We start from the raw sequence: 11,462 nt of genomic DNA, 5'->3' as shown, positions 1-11,462 counted from the left end.
TAAAGTTTGTTTTTTGTGTGTGAGTCATTGACAAGCTCTTTATTATCATTGTTGCTGTAAATGAGATCACCATCACAGAGGAAATGCAGTTTGTATTCTACTTCCAAGTAAAATATAGTTATTGAAACTAGAATGTCAGGAGATGTGGCATTAAGCATATCGTTCGTCCTCAAAGCCTTCGTCGTTTTTTTTTTTGTGTGTGTGGGGGGGGGGGTGGGAGGTGGGGAGTGATATTTTGAAATTCGTTAACGTATGATATAAAGTTGTGTATCATTTACTTTGGGTGTTTGTCATGGTATGTTAAAACAGACGGACCTGCGGTTTCTGTTTTTTATATTGTTTATTACATTGCTATGAACCCGGCTTATACTGGCAAGTAGTAGTTCATATCAAAATAATATTTCTATTTACCTTTTAGAATATGAAGCAATGATAGGAATTTTAAAGTTGAAACTTTTTTCTTTGTGTCCTTTCTCTTGTGTCTCAAGAAGGAAGTAGATATATATCTTAAAGATTCATAGAGGTGTCTCATCATTCATACCGAAAGAGTACTTCAAAACAAGATCACAACACTCACAATCTTTCGATCTCGATTAAATCCTAAACCTAAACCGATAGGCATGCTATCTAAGCCCTTTTACGTTAGCTCAAATGCATACCACTGTTAAGTTCATTTGTTTAGATCTGCACGGAAGTGTGGTGAAAAATGCAAACCTATACTGTCATTAAAAAGATGAGATTTCTATTTTATGTTGAATCCAACGATAGACATTTATATTCAAGACCTCTTAAATGTTGCTTTCAATTCAATTCAATTCATGGTTTATTCAATCATCTTCGCAGCTGAGTAGCTGAATTGCGATAATTGTGTATACATATTAAAATGACATAAAAATAACATAACTTCATCAATTAAAACACAAGATATAAAACCTGAATTATACTTTTCAAATACATTGTTTTAAATATAAAATCTAATGAATTCATAAAATTATTGCAAAATGCCATCATACCTGTAATTTTAAACGATATAAGTGCATCACGAAATTAAAACCGGATAAACTCAGCAATCCTGATTTGAAAACATAATAATGAACCAAGTTAAGAAATGCTATTTGATAATTCCTCATACAGTGTATCCAATCACCTATCTAACATGTTCAAAATATAATCTGAAGGGAATTACTGAAATAATTTTCGCATTAGTTACGTTCAGACGGGAGCCCTTAACCTCGAAGTTAGGAAACTTCGAGGTTAGAGCTTGTAGTTAGGGAACGTGAAGACGCACTCGTAGTTAGCAAACCTCGAGGTTTGCTCGATGTTTCGAGCCACGAGAAATCTTATGGTTAGCGCTCTAACCACGAGCCGCGGGGGGTCCCTACTCGTAGTTAAGCACCGTGTGGACACAAAAAACAACGAACTCGAAGTTAAGAGTGACCTCGCCGTAAACTCCAGCCCCCACAATTTCCCTCTGCTTCCGGGTCAACCTCCCAAACGTACACCACAAATACACTACACGTGAAAAACCTATGACGCACGACACAACAACATCATCTTTTCTTCCCATGCGCTTGATCTCTGAAACTGAACACGTCGAACTCGCTACTGTATTCTATATTCTTCTCCGACGCTAAAAAAAATTTTCGACGAATATCTTCATAAAGGCATAAAGTCATCAGTGCAGTGATATCTCTGCATACCATGACAGAGAAAAAGAGTACCTGTAAGCGAGTCCGACAGGGTTGGACTAAAGAATAAATAGACGCCTTGTTAGCAGTGTGGGCTGAAACTTCCGGTTTTGTGGTTTTAACATCGAGTGGGACCCACTCGTAGTTACGGGGGGCAGAAGCTTAACCTCGAGGTTTCGTAACCTCGAGGTTAAGATTCGTCGTGTGGACACACGTCGTAGTTAGGGGGCAAGAGCGAAACCTCGAGGTTTCCTAACCTCGAGGTTAGGGCCTGCCGTCTGAACGTAACTATTGTAAACAAAACGAAAGAAAAAAAAAGCAAAACAAACAAACGTGCAGAGAGATCAAAAAATCTTAATATTAACTGTCATTAATTTTGCTTTAAAATATCATCGCAATTTTACGGAGCAGACATTAGCTCAAGAATGTAATAAATAACAAATTTCATTATGAGATATAAAAAAACAACTCATCTAAAATATATCAAGAATACACCAATCATAAAAAATGTTATATGTAACACATAAAATTCTTCATTGCAAGGGGAATAAGAAATATAATTCTGCTATTGCTTCACTGTATATTCTTCTACTCATTTCAAATCAAATGAATTATTAAACTCACTATAAAAATCAAAAATATGCAGAACTATCAATGATATCAATTATACATCACTCACTTACTTTCACAAGGACAGAAAATGAAATAACTCATACGTCATCTTCGTTTTGGAACATCCCTTTACATTTAAAGTTTTTTGAATTATTATAATTATACCTAAAAACTATATATATATATATATATATATATATCGCTAAAAACATATTTACATATGAAGAGTTTGTTCGCAAAAACCAATAAGTCCATTTTTGAAGATTTTGAATATACGGTCTCTGTCATAAAGTAAAAAATAATACCTTTTATTTGACACATTGGTCCCTACATATTAAGGTACATTTTTGAAGTTATGGTCAAAAGAAGCTAAAATTTTCTTTTTTCTCTTTATTTTTCACCTTTAATTGCAATAATCTCCATTTGGCAAATATGGACTTATCGGTTTTTGCGAACAAACTCTTCATAATTATATTAATATGTTATACATATATATACACACTCAGCAAAAAAAAAGTTCCCCCCTTACATTTTTGGATATACATGTATCTCAAAAAGTCTTTTACGGATTTTCATAATTCAAACGGGAATGGATAGGAAATGTCATTACTCATAACATGAATGGCATATCATTGTCACCAGATATCACTATTGGTGTAAAAAAAAACGCATTTTATGTCAAAATGCATGAGGATAAAAAGTTTCACTTTAGGCTACATGAAGCATATTGTATACATTTCCTATGTAAGTTAGCAAATGACCTTTTTAAATTGTGTAATTCCCAGGAATTTTTTTCAGGTACAATGTGCTTCCCTAGTAAACAGATGTTATGCATACTTTTTACACAATAGTCTTTTCAATGTGAAAATGTTGGTAGAAGCCATGTGATTTGTAATTCCAATTTGGGTTGATCACATTAATGTGCCTATGGCCATTTTGCATCCTGCACTCAAGTTGTAGATCAGTTTGTTGAGGGAAATATCATCGAACGTATGGAGTGGCCTTCAAGATCCCCTGACTGTAATCCAGTAGAGAATCTTTGGGATATCATTAAGCGGAAAGCGAGCAAGAAGGTGAAACATGACACTTCACTGCAATAATTTCAGCGCATCTTGCAGAGATCATGGGCCAACATTGAGCAGCGCCAAGTACAAACTTTAGTTAACAGTATGAGGACGAGATGCCGGCTGGGTCATTGAAGTGGATGGTGGACATATCAATTATCAAATATTTCACTGTATGCTCATGAAAAGAAAGAGATAGAAAAATATGCAATAAACCATGCTTAAATGTTCAGAATCATGACTGATTGTTTGATTATTTGTGTAAAAGTCACTGCAACTTTAGTTTCCATGAAAATGCATTTTTTCACACCAATAATGATATCTGGTGGCAATGATTTGCCACTCATGTTATGAGTAATAAAATTCCTTATCCTTTTCCGTTTGAATTATGAAAATCGGTAAAATACTTTTTGAGATATATACAAAAATGATAGGGGGAACTTACTTTTTTTGCTGAGTGTATATAGATGAGTGATTGTGTCTCTGTGTGTGCACGCGTGTGTGCGTCCGTGCTGCATCATTTCCGCATTGTAAATGGATTTAGAATACTATTATGTACGTACATCGATAGGGTTGACATGTAGAATACTTTACAAAAGAAAACAAAACTAAATAAAACAAACAATAAGTGAGCAAGCTATGTCATTTACTACCTTTTAATGGTAAACCTGGAATGCTGACCATTTTTCGTTAATTAAATGAGATCACTTTTATCACATCATTGGCACGCTGTCTTTGCAAAAGAAATATATGAGCTCAGCTAGAGAAATGTACGAGAAATGTTGGGGTTATTTTGAATTAAAGGCTAGTGGACTCCGTTTTCATATTTTTTTCGGTCATAAAAACTCGACTAAAAATAAAGAAAAACATCAACAAGTAATATAGGTTTTCCCGGTCAATTTCATACTTTTGTCATTCAAGTTCCTATTCCGAGCGTTCGATTTCACGCATTCCACGCTCGCAGCACTGAATCAGCAATCAAATTCAAAATCCGATCATTCGAATTCACTATCCGAGCATTCAATTTCACTGTCGGAGCATTCAAATTCACTTTCGCAACATTCAAATTTACTATCGGAGCATTCAAATTTAAGAGAGGAGCACGCATTTCATCAATGAGCATTCAAATTCATTTCAAGCTGGCGACGGAATCTCGTCGGTCATTCAAATTCGTGAATAGGCAACCATGTTCGAAATAACTGCATTCAATTTAAAAGAAGTCCTGAATTTAGTTGGATTGGGGCCGTGTATGCATGTGTTTCTCATTTGGCTTTGAATATATTGGGATTTATGATGATTATTTATTTTGCAGTAGAGGTCCACCTGTTCATTAACAATTTTGGACTCGTGGTAAGCAAAGAGGAATAACAGGCACGTCATGTCCCTCGGATCGGACATAAAATGGAGGTCCCATGTTTGAGAAAAACACAACTCATGCGCGTAAAAGATCCCACTTCATTTATTCATCGCAGAGAGCAGAACATCCAACCTGACCCCATATTATGGAAGACCAGCTATTGCAGCTGAATATGGGTTATCCAGCCATCTTTTTTGATGGAAAATGAAACAAACAAAACAAACATTGGGCACTGTATAGGCCTACAGACGAGCATAATACGGAGAGTTGGTTGACACTTTCGAAGAAAAAAAAAACAATTTCGACTATATTGACACTGATACATGAACATTTTATACGTCTTGTTTGTTGTGTATTGCTGTCTTATTGATTTACGCTCCAAACAAGCTCATTGGGACTATCACGTGACTATCGCATGAATTTGAATGCCCGTACAGGAAAGTCGGTGCATGCTCGCATTTTGAAATTGCATGCCCAATCGTGAATTTGATTTCACGAAAACGAAACAGAATGCCAATAAATGAAATTGATCGCTCGAATTCTGAATTTGGATGCCCGAATATTTTCGCGTGCGTGCCCTGCGTGAATTTGAATGCACATTAATGAATTTGAGTGACAAAAGTATGAATTTGACCGGGAAAGCCTATAAAAGCACTCTCGAATAATATTTTTGTCATCTTGAATTTACATTTCTAATTATCTCGTCAGTTTGAATGGTCACACAGGAAATAGTTGTCGACGATTAATTACAATGCAATGAATTCAATCAGTGGCATATACACAAGTGAACGTAATCAACGCAGTACAAAAACACATACACCTTCCAGTACTTAGCAGACCTGAAGTGAAGAGGAAAGTTTGATGCATGTTTTTTTTTTCGTCTAATTCGTTTATGTTTACTCTTCCATAATGATATTCTTTAGGAATTAGCTATGTCCTCGTAAAAGAGAAATGTGTCATGATATTGGAAGAAGAGCATATCACTAATTTTCATATTTATATCATGCAAGTTACAGGAAATCTTTATCAAAGGTATTACTACAGTAAGTGTTGTCACAAGAGAGAGAGTGAAAAAGGAAAGAAGATGATGGGTGTACACACATAAATGGACGTGCGCGCGCGCGTACACATACACACACACAAACACACACACATTCATTCGTACACGCCGTCATCACAAGCGGAGCAGAGCATGTCATAATTCTACGCTTAGATATGTGACACGAGGTAACCTACTTCACAACTCACCGTCATCCGGACAAGAAGTTAAACTCTGATTTTATATTGCTCTTGCTCCATGTGAACAGGACAGAAACAAACAAAAAAGACACCTCAAAAGTCTAGACCTCACGTGAGTATTACAAGTTCACTTTCTGCGCATTCTGGTAGGGTTTTACCAAGTAGACCATACAAACTTGGGGTATAGGGGACTCTATGGGAACAATATGTTTTCAATTTATATTTCATCACAATGACGATAATACCTGTCAAGTTTGTTGAAAGTTCAATCAAGTGTAATCAAAATGGGAGGTCAAAATGTGCCAACTTGCCCTCAGTTTGGTTCCAGCCACAATTATGGTTAGCCGTGGATGTGTCGTGAACAGATTTGAAAGTCCACTTACTGTTGTATGTAGTCATTATATTTGTGGTTTTGTACAAGATTCTTTTCTTTCGTCTCAGATTCTCTTAATATCAGATGGGGAGTGCTGAGGTGGCCGGTACCCGTTCGAAAAAAAAAGATTATTACTCTATTACCCTTTAATGCCTGCAAATTTTGTGCCAATTTGACAAATTTTTCGAGAACAAAAATGAATGATACATGAGAACAATATTTCCAAACATTGTATGACTGTCCAACGAGTGCATGTATTATTGTTTTTGGTGGGAGGGGGTAGCAGGTTATTAGTTTAAATTTGCTTTGCCTGTTACTATTCTATCTACTGGACGTTAAGAATTTAGTTATGTTCATAGGCAAGTATTGAAATTTGACATAAATTGGAAATCACTCTGTGACTGGGCATACCATACGTTAATTTGGGCACTTCTTGTCTCTATTCCCTGTTGACTCCCAATTGGGATATCTTTTTTAGATTACGCTTATCTCTGTCTTTAAAACCCAGTTTGCGGTATTAGCATTATGTACCTTTCCCCTTAAACAGAAGATTTATATAATTAAGGATTTTGTACTTGAATCTGGATTGACATTACAGTGATTTGCCCTTGAATTGAATTTCAGCACAGACTCGTTCACACATTAGGTGTCAGATTAATTTCAGTCTTGATCGGACATGGTCGTTGTTTTTTTTTTACTATACTCAGGCAGCCTAGAAACTTGTAGGCCTATACATTTGTGTGTGTGTGTGTGTGTGTGTATGAGTGTATGTGTGTAAAATTACGTGTCTTTTGTATAATCTGAATATAAAGTGTCCTGACTGTTGAACTATGCATCGGTAATTGACAAACAAAAATAGCACATTACTAATAATGAAACTGATGATAACACAAGTTTTGATGTTCGATATACAAGAACAACTTCTTTTATACGCCCGTATCCTACCAAAAGCACTATGCGATGTCATATATACGTAACTCATGATTATGATTATATTTTCTTTAGATATTAATTTAGATTTTAAGATTAAATCATAGGTTGGAGTGCAAATGACTGAATTGAGATGTGGCTTCATCCTATGCCATTATGTCAAATTTCTACTGGGGTAAATAACATTTATGCCTGCTGTGTCACGAACACTTGTGATCACTGTGGTGTCTACGCTGTTTGAAAACTCTTGACTCTGACTCATCGAAGAAAGGTGATTTCTTGAAAGAGAATTCTTGGACGGGGCAAAATGGCGTTTGTCTGAAGCAATGATAAGAAAGTTAGCTGAATGATGCTTAAATTTCTACATGAGTTTCTTAAAAATACATAGGCAAACACACTAATGATGTAGCTGTGCATAGCTTTCTTGCATTGTGAGTTGTAGCGAGCTCTTCCCATCAAACGATAATATTCTAAATATATTACTGAATATGTCGTGATATTCATTTAACAGATAAGATTTCGTTAACTCCTTTCCGAAACCATGGATATCATGAAACAGCTTATAAAATAATGATGATAATTAGATACCAAACCAACAGCGCATAGGAGTTCAATATGTGAATGCAAGCAAGGGCAATGACAAAGGGTCAACAGAAGCTTCGGTCATTAAAGGAAACCTTTAGGTGACTGATAGACTCGCATCTGTGTAATTATTATCTCATTGGATATATTTGGTACGGAGTGTCAGATATGAGGAATGAGAATGTTTACTTTAACATAAAACATTCCAAACAAATTACATGAACGAAGATGACGACATAATAGTTCCATATTACAACTAATTATTGGCAGCTTACAAGGGAAGTAGAACAGAAGAAAAAAGCATAATATACGTAAGTTCTTTGTAGGTGAACTTACGGGAACATTACTGGAGAGTGTGAGACTCCTATTGGTCATCATTATTGTTTAGTGCACCATATTTGGGGTTCTTCAGCGTAGGTTTATTGGTTTATATGCACAAAGCCCACAATGAATTCTAGAAATCTTTGCAAGGCACTATCGATTTATGTAGTAAATTATGTCAAATATAAATCGTCTCGAATGCCCCTTCGAGCCATTTTTTTTGCAGGTGGTGTTTGTTGAAATAATTTCAGTTTGTCCTTAAATTTTTACCAAAAAAAAAAAAAAACACTCCAACAATCTTCAAGATAACAATAAAGCGACATTATAAAGTTCCTCACATACAAACTATCACATGCAAATTAACACACACAAACACACACAAAAATACAGAACCAGACAAATACGCACTCATACAGTTACAGGCCATGGCGCTACTTCCTCATTCCTCCGTAAATGCACGATTTAGCACATAATAACTTCTTGCCATTGTCTTCCAAATATACAAGCGGAAAATGAGGCATTTCTTTTTTCAACAAGGGTGTTTCATTTTCATGCCTTTTCAGTTTTTGTTTTGTTTTGTTTTTGTTCTCCCAGGACACTTCTGATTTGATTTTGTGTGGCAAAAGGTATAGTGTGCGCACGAGACCTCATTGAAATAAAGAAGAAGAAACAGAGTGCATTAGCCGCCTGGTTTCGTAATCATTATGTCCATGGTTCATCTCTTTCATCTGAGTGAATCTCTCTGAATGTCATTGCGTTTGGGAATATGAAAGAAAGGCACGGTTTCTGTTCGTGGGATACTTTCAATACCCTTTGTCCCCAATCTTTTACTAGCTAGATGAGAAGAGATGTTCTCACTTCAGTGATATAGAAAGCTCTACTGCTAAATAGTTTTACCCTTAAAAAAGTTTGAAGATGCCAATTTGATATTTATAAAAATAGTCTCAGATTCCTGGATCATATCGCGCAGGAGCTCGCAATTTCTTTGAATAGAAAATGAAGGAAATTTGTTTCAGACCCCATTTGTCGTGTTTTACACATCTTGGTTACTTCCGCTTTCACCCTTGTCATAGATGAGTATGACATTTATCACTGCGAATCTCTGTTTTTCATTCCTGGGCAAAGGAAAACTGGTGCACAGTAAATAATACTTCAACAAGACACATAAGCCTGCCTCGCATGCTTCGATCATAAAACGCCCATGAACTTCCCATTTTACCAATCAAAATGAAGAAATTTCAATTCAAGCCCATTTGAAAACTTTTCTACAACCTTTTAGTTCCGATTTCACATTCATCTTCTTTTGTGTGTTGTTGCCATTGAAAAGCTAAGTTTACCTTCATTGGCAAAAGGATAATATGACGCACTGAACCTTCCTAATACCGTATAACACCAATGTCATCGTTGTAATCTTCACTGAACATATTACCGATGCATTAGATGAATGAATGAATATGACTGAGGATTATATCTCTCTTCCAGCAATCCTGGCACAACTAGTAATTCATTTTGTATAAACTTAAGGGCTTTCTCTTTTTTTTTCTGGTGCCACTTCTGGGTAAAAGAGAAGAAGAAACAAACAAGAGGATGGGGGAGGGGTCTGAGTGGTTAATTCTATGTTTTCCTATGTATTAGTGCCAAAAATAGGGGGAGGCCCCCCCCCCCCCCCCGGTTCCGCCGGCCCTGTACATACCCTTGCCTTCTTTTTCTTTTCCTTTTGAGACATGTTCCTCTGAAACTGGAACGTTCGTTCTAGAAGCATCAGGCTCAGCTGCAGTTCGGCGTGAACTTGCACCAGCCTGTAGGGCGTACTGCGGCATGTGCTAGTAGCAGAACCGGGCTATCTGATGGAAAGAGTTCATTGTGAAAAACCTGCGATTGTTGGTGTTTTAAATCCTGAAACTGAATATAGCTTTAACTTAAATTGACAAGGGAAACCTTGCTTTAGGGTTATATTCGTGGAATGTTTGAGATTGTCATGCAAGATAAGAGTTTATGGATGTCCTCGCTCAACTGAAATGGTGAGAAAAAAGAAGATGACAACTGACCGCTACGTTAGCGCAAAATAAGCGTGAGGTTTGAAAAAAAAATCAATATCATTTATCTTTCTCCTCAAGAGTGTTTTTATCTAAATGGATCGGAATGGTCCCAAAAACATGAGTTAGTACATACACGTACAGCTTTTTTTTTTGTGGTATGCTCTCATTACAACTTTTTGAAGTTGCCAAAACAGTGTTACAATATCAGATATGCAGTAATATCAATGATTTATAAATTGTAAATAGAATATTTTATGGGACATAATAATTCAGCTTGGAGAGAAGAATACTCAAAACCTGAGAATTAAGATGTGATTAATCCCATCCCTTGGAAGGTTGATTTGTCTACTTTGGTAAATGTACCATACAGGTCTACTATGTCATGCTCATTTGTGAGTGATCATGACATTGTGTCTTCGCTGCCAGTGATTATTATTGTAAAATCTTCACACTGAGTCATTGAAGGTAGGTGATTTTTAATAAACGAATACTGGACGGGGCGAAGAGCAGTGGTTTTGTTTGTAGCAAAAATAAAAAAAATTAGCCGAGTGACTCCTAGTACACGAATTCTTTCTGGTAACAGACATGTGCGTTTAGATAGGTAACACACAACCAAACAAATTGATTAATCAGCCAAATTTAATATTCATCCTATATAACATGAGCTATATATGAGTTATTTCTAAATTCATCGTTATTTATCTCCGTAGCTTTTTAATAATCTTTGTTCAAAGCTTACAAATCTAACAACTTCCAAAATTTAAGAATATAGAAAACACAATTATTCTAAAGAATCTCATTGAAAATGATAACACCAGCTATATTCAGCTCCTTGTGCACGACAACGTAACAATATGTGCATATATCAAAAACGGCAAATTGTCAGCGAAGGCCATTGAACCACTTCGTTTGAGTGGATGGCTGCTGAAAATAATGTTTCTGTTGTTCTTGAAGTTGTCCGAGAAAAACCCAACAACTTTCAAAATAGTATCCTCGACAGTATCGAGTTCTTTACATAGCCAAGCAGGCACCCACCAACCCACACACATACACACACGCACACACACACACACACACATATATATTAATATAATATATGTATACGCACGCACGCCATTGCATGCACTGACGGTACTTCCTCCTTTTCCTTTAAAATGGTCCTTGTCGTCACGTGACTTCCTTACTCGCAGTTAAAAAAAAGTACATACCTATAAAGGCAATTGATTTTTAAGGTTTTCCAAAAGTCCTCTGACTGTC

Source organism: Diadema antillarum, unplaced genomic scaffold (genome assembly GCF_040938485.1).
Source record: "Diadema antillarum isolate AM-2024a unplaced genomic scaffold, OU_Dant_1.0 seq00000636_RagTag, whole genome shotgun sequence".
Taxonomy (NCBI): Eukaryota; Metazoa; Echinodermata; class Echinoidea; order Diadematoida; family Diadematidae; genus Diadema; species Diadema antillarum.
This window is presented reverse-complemented; position numbering follows the sequence as displayed.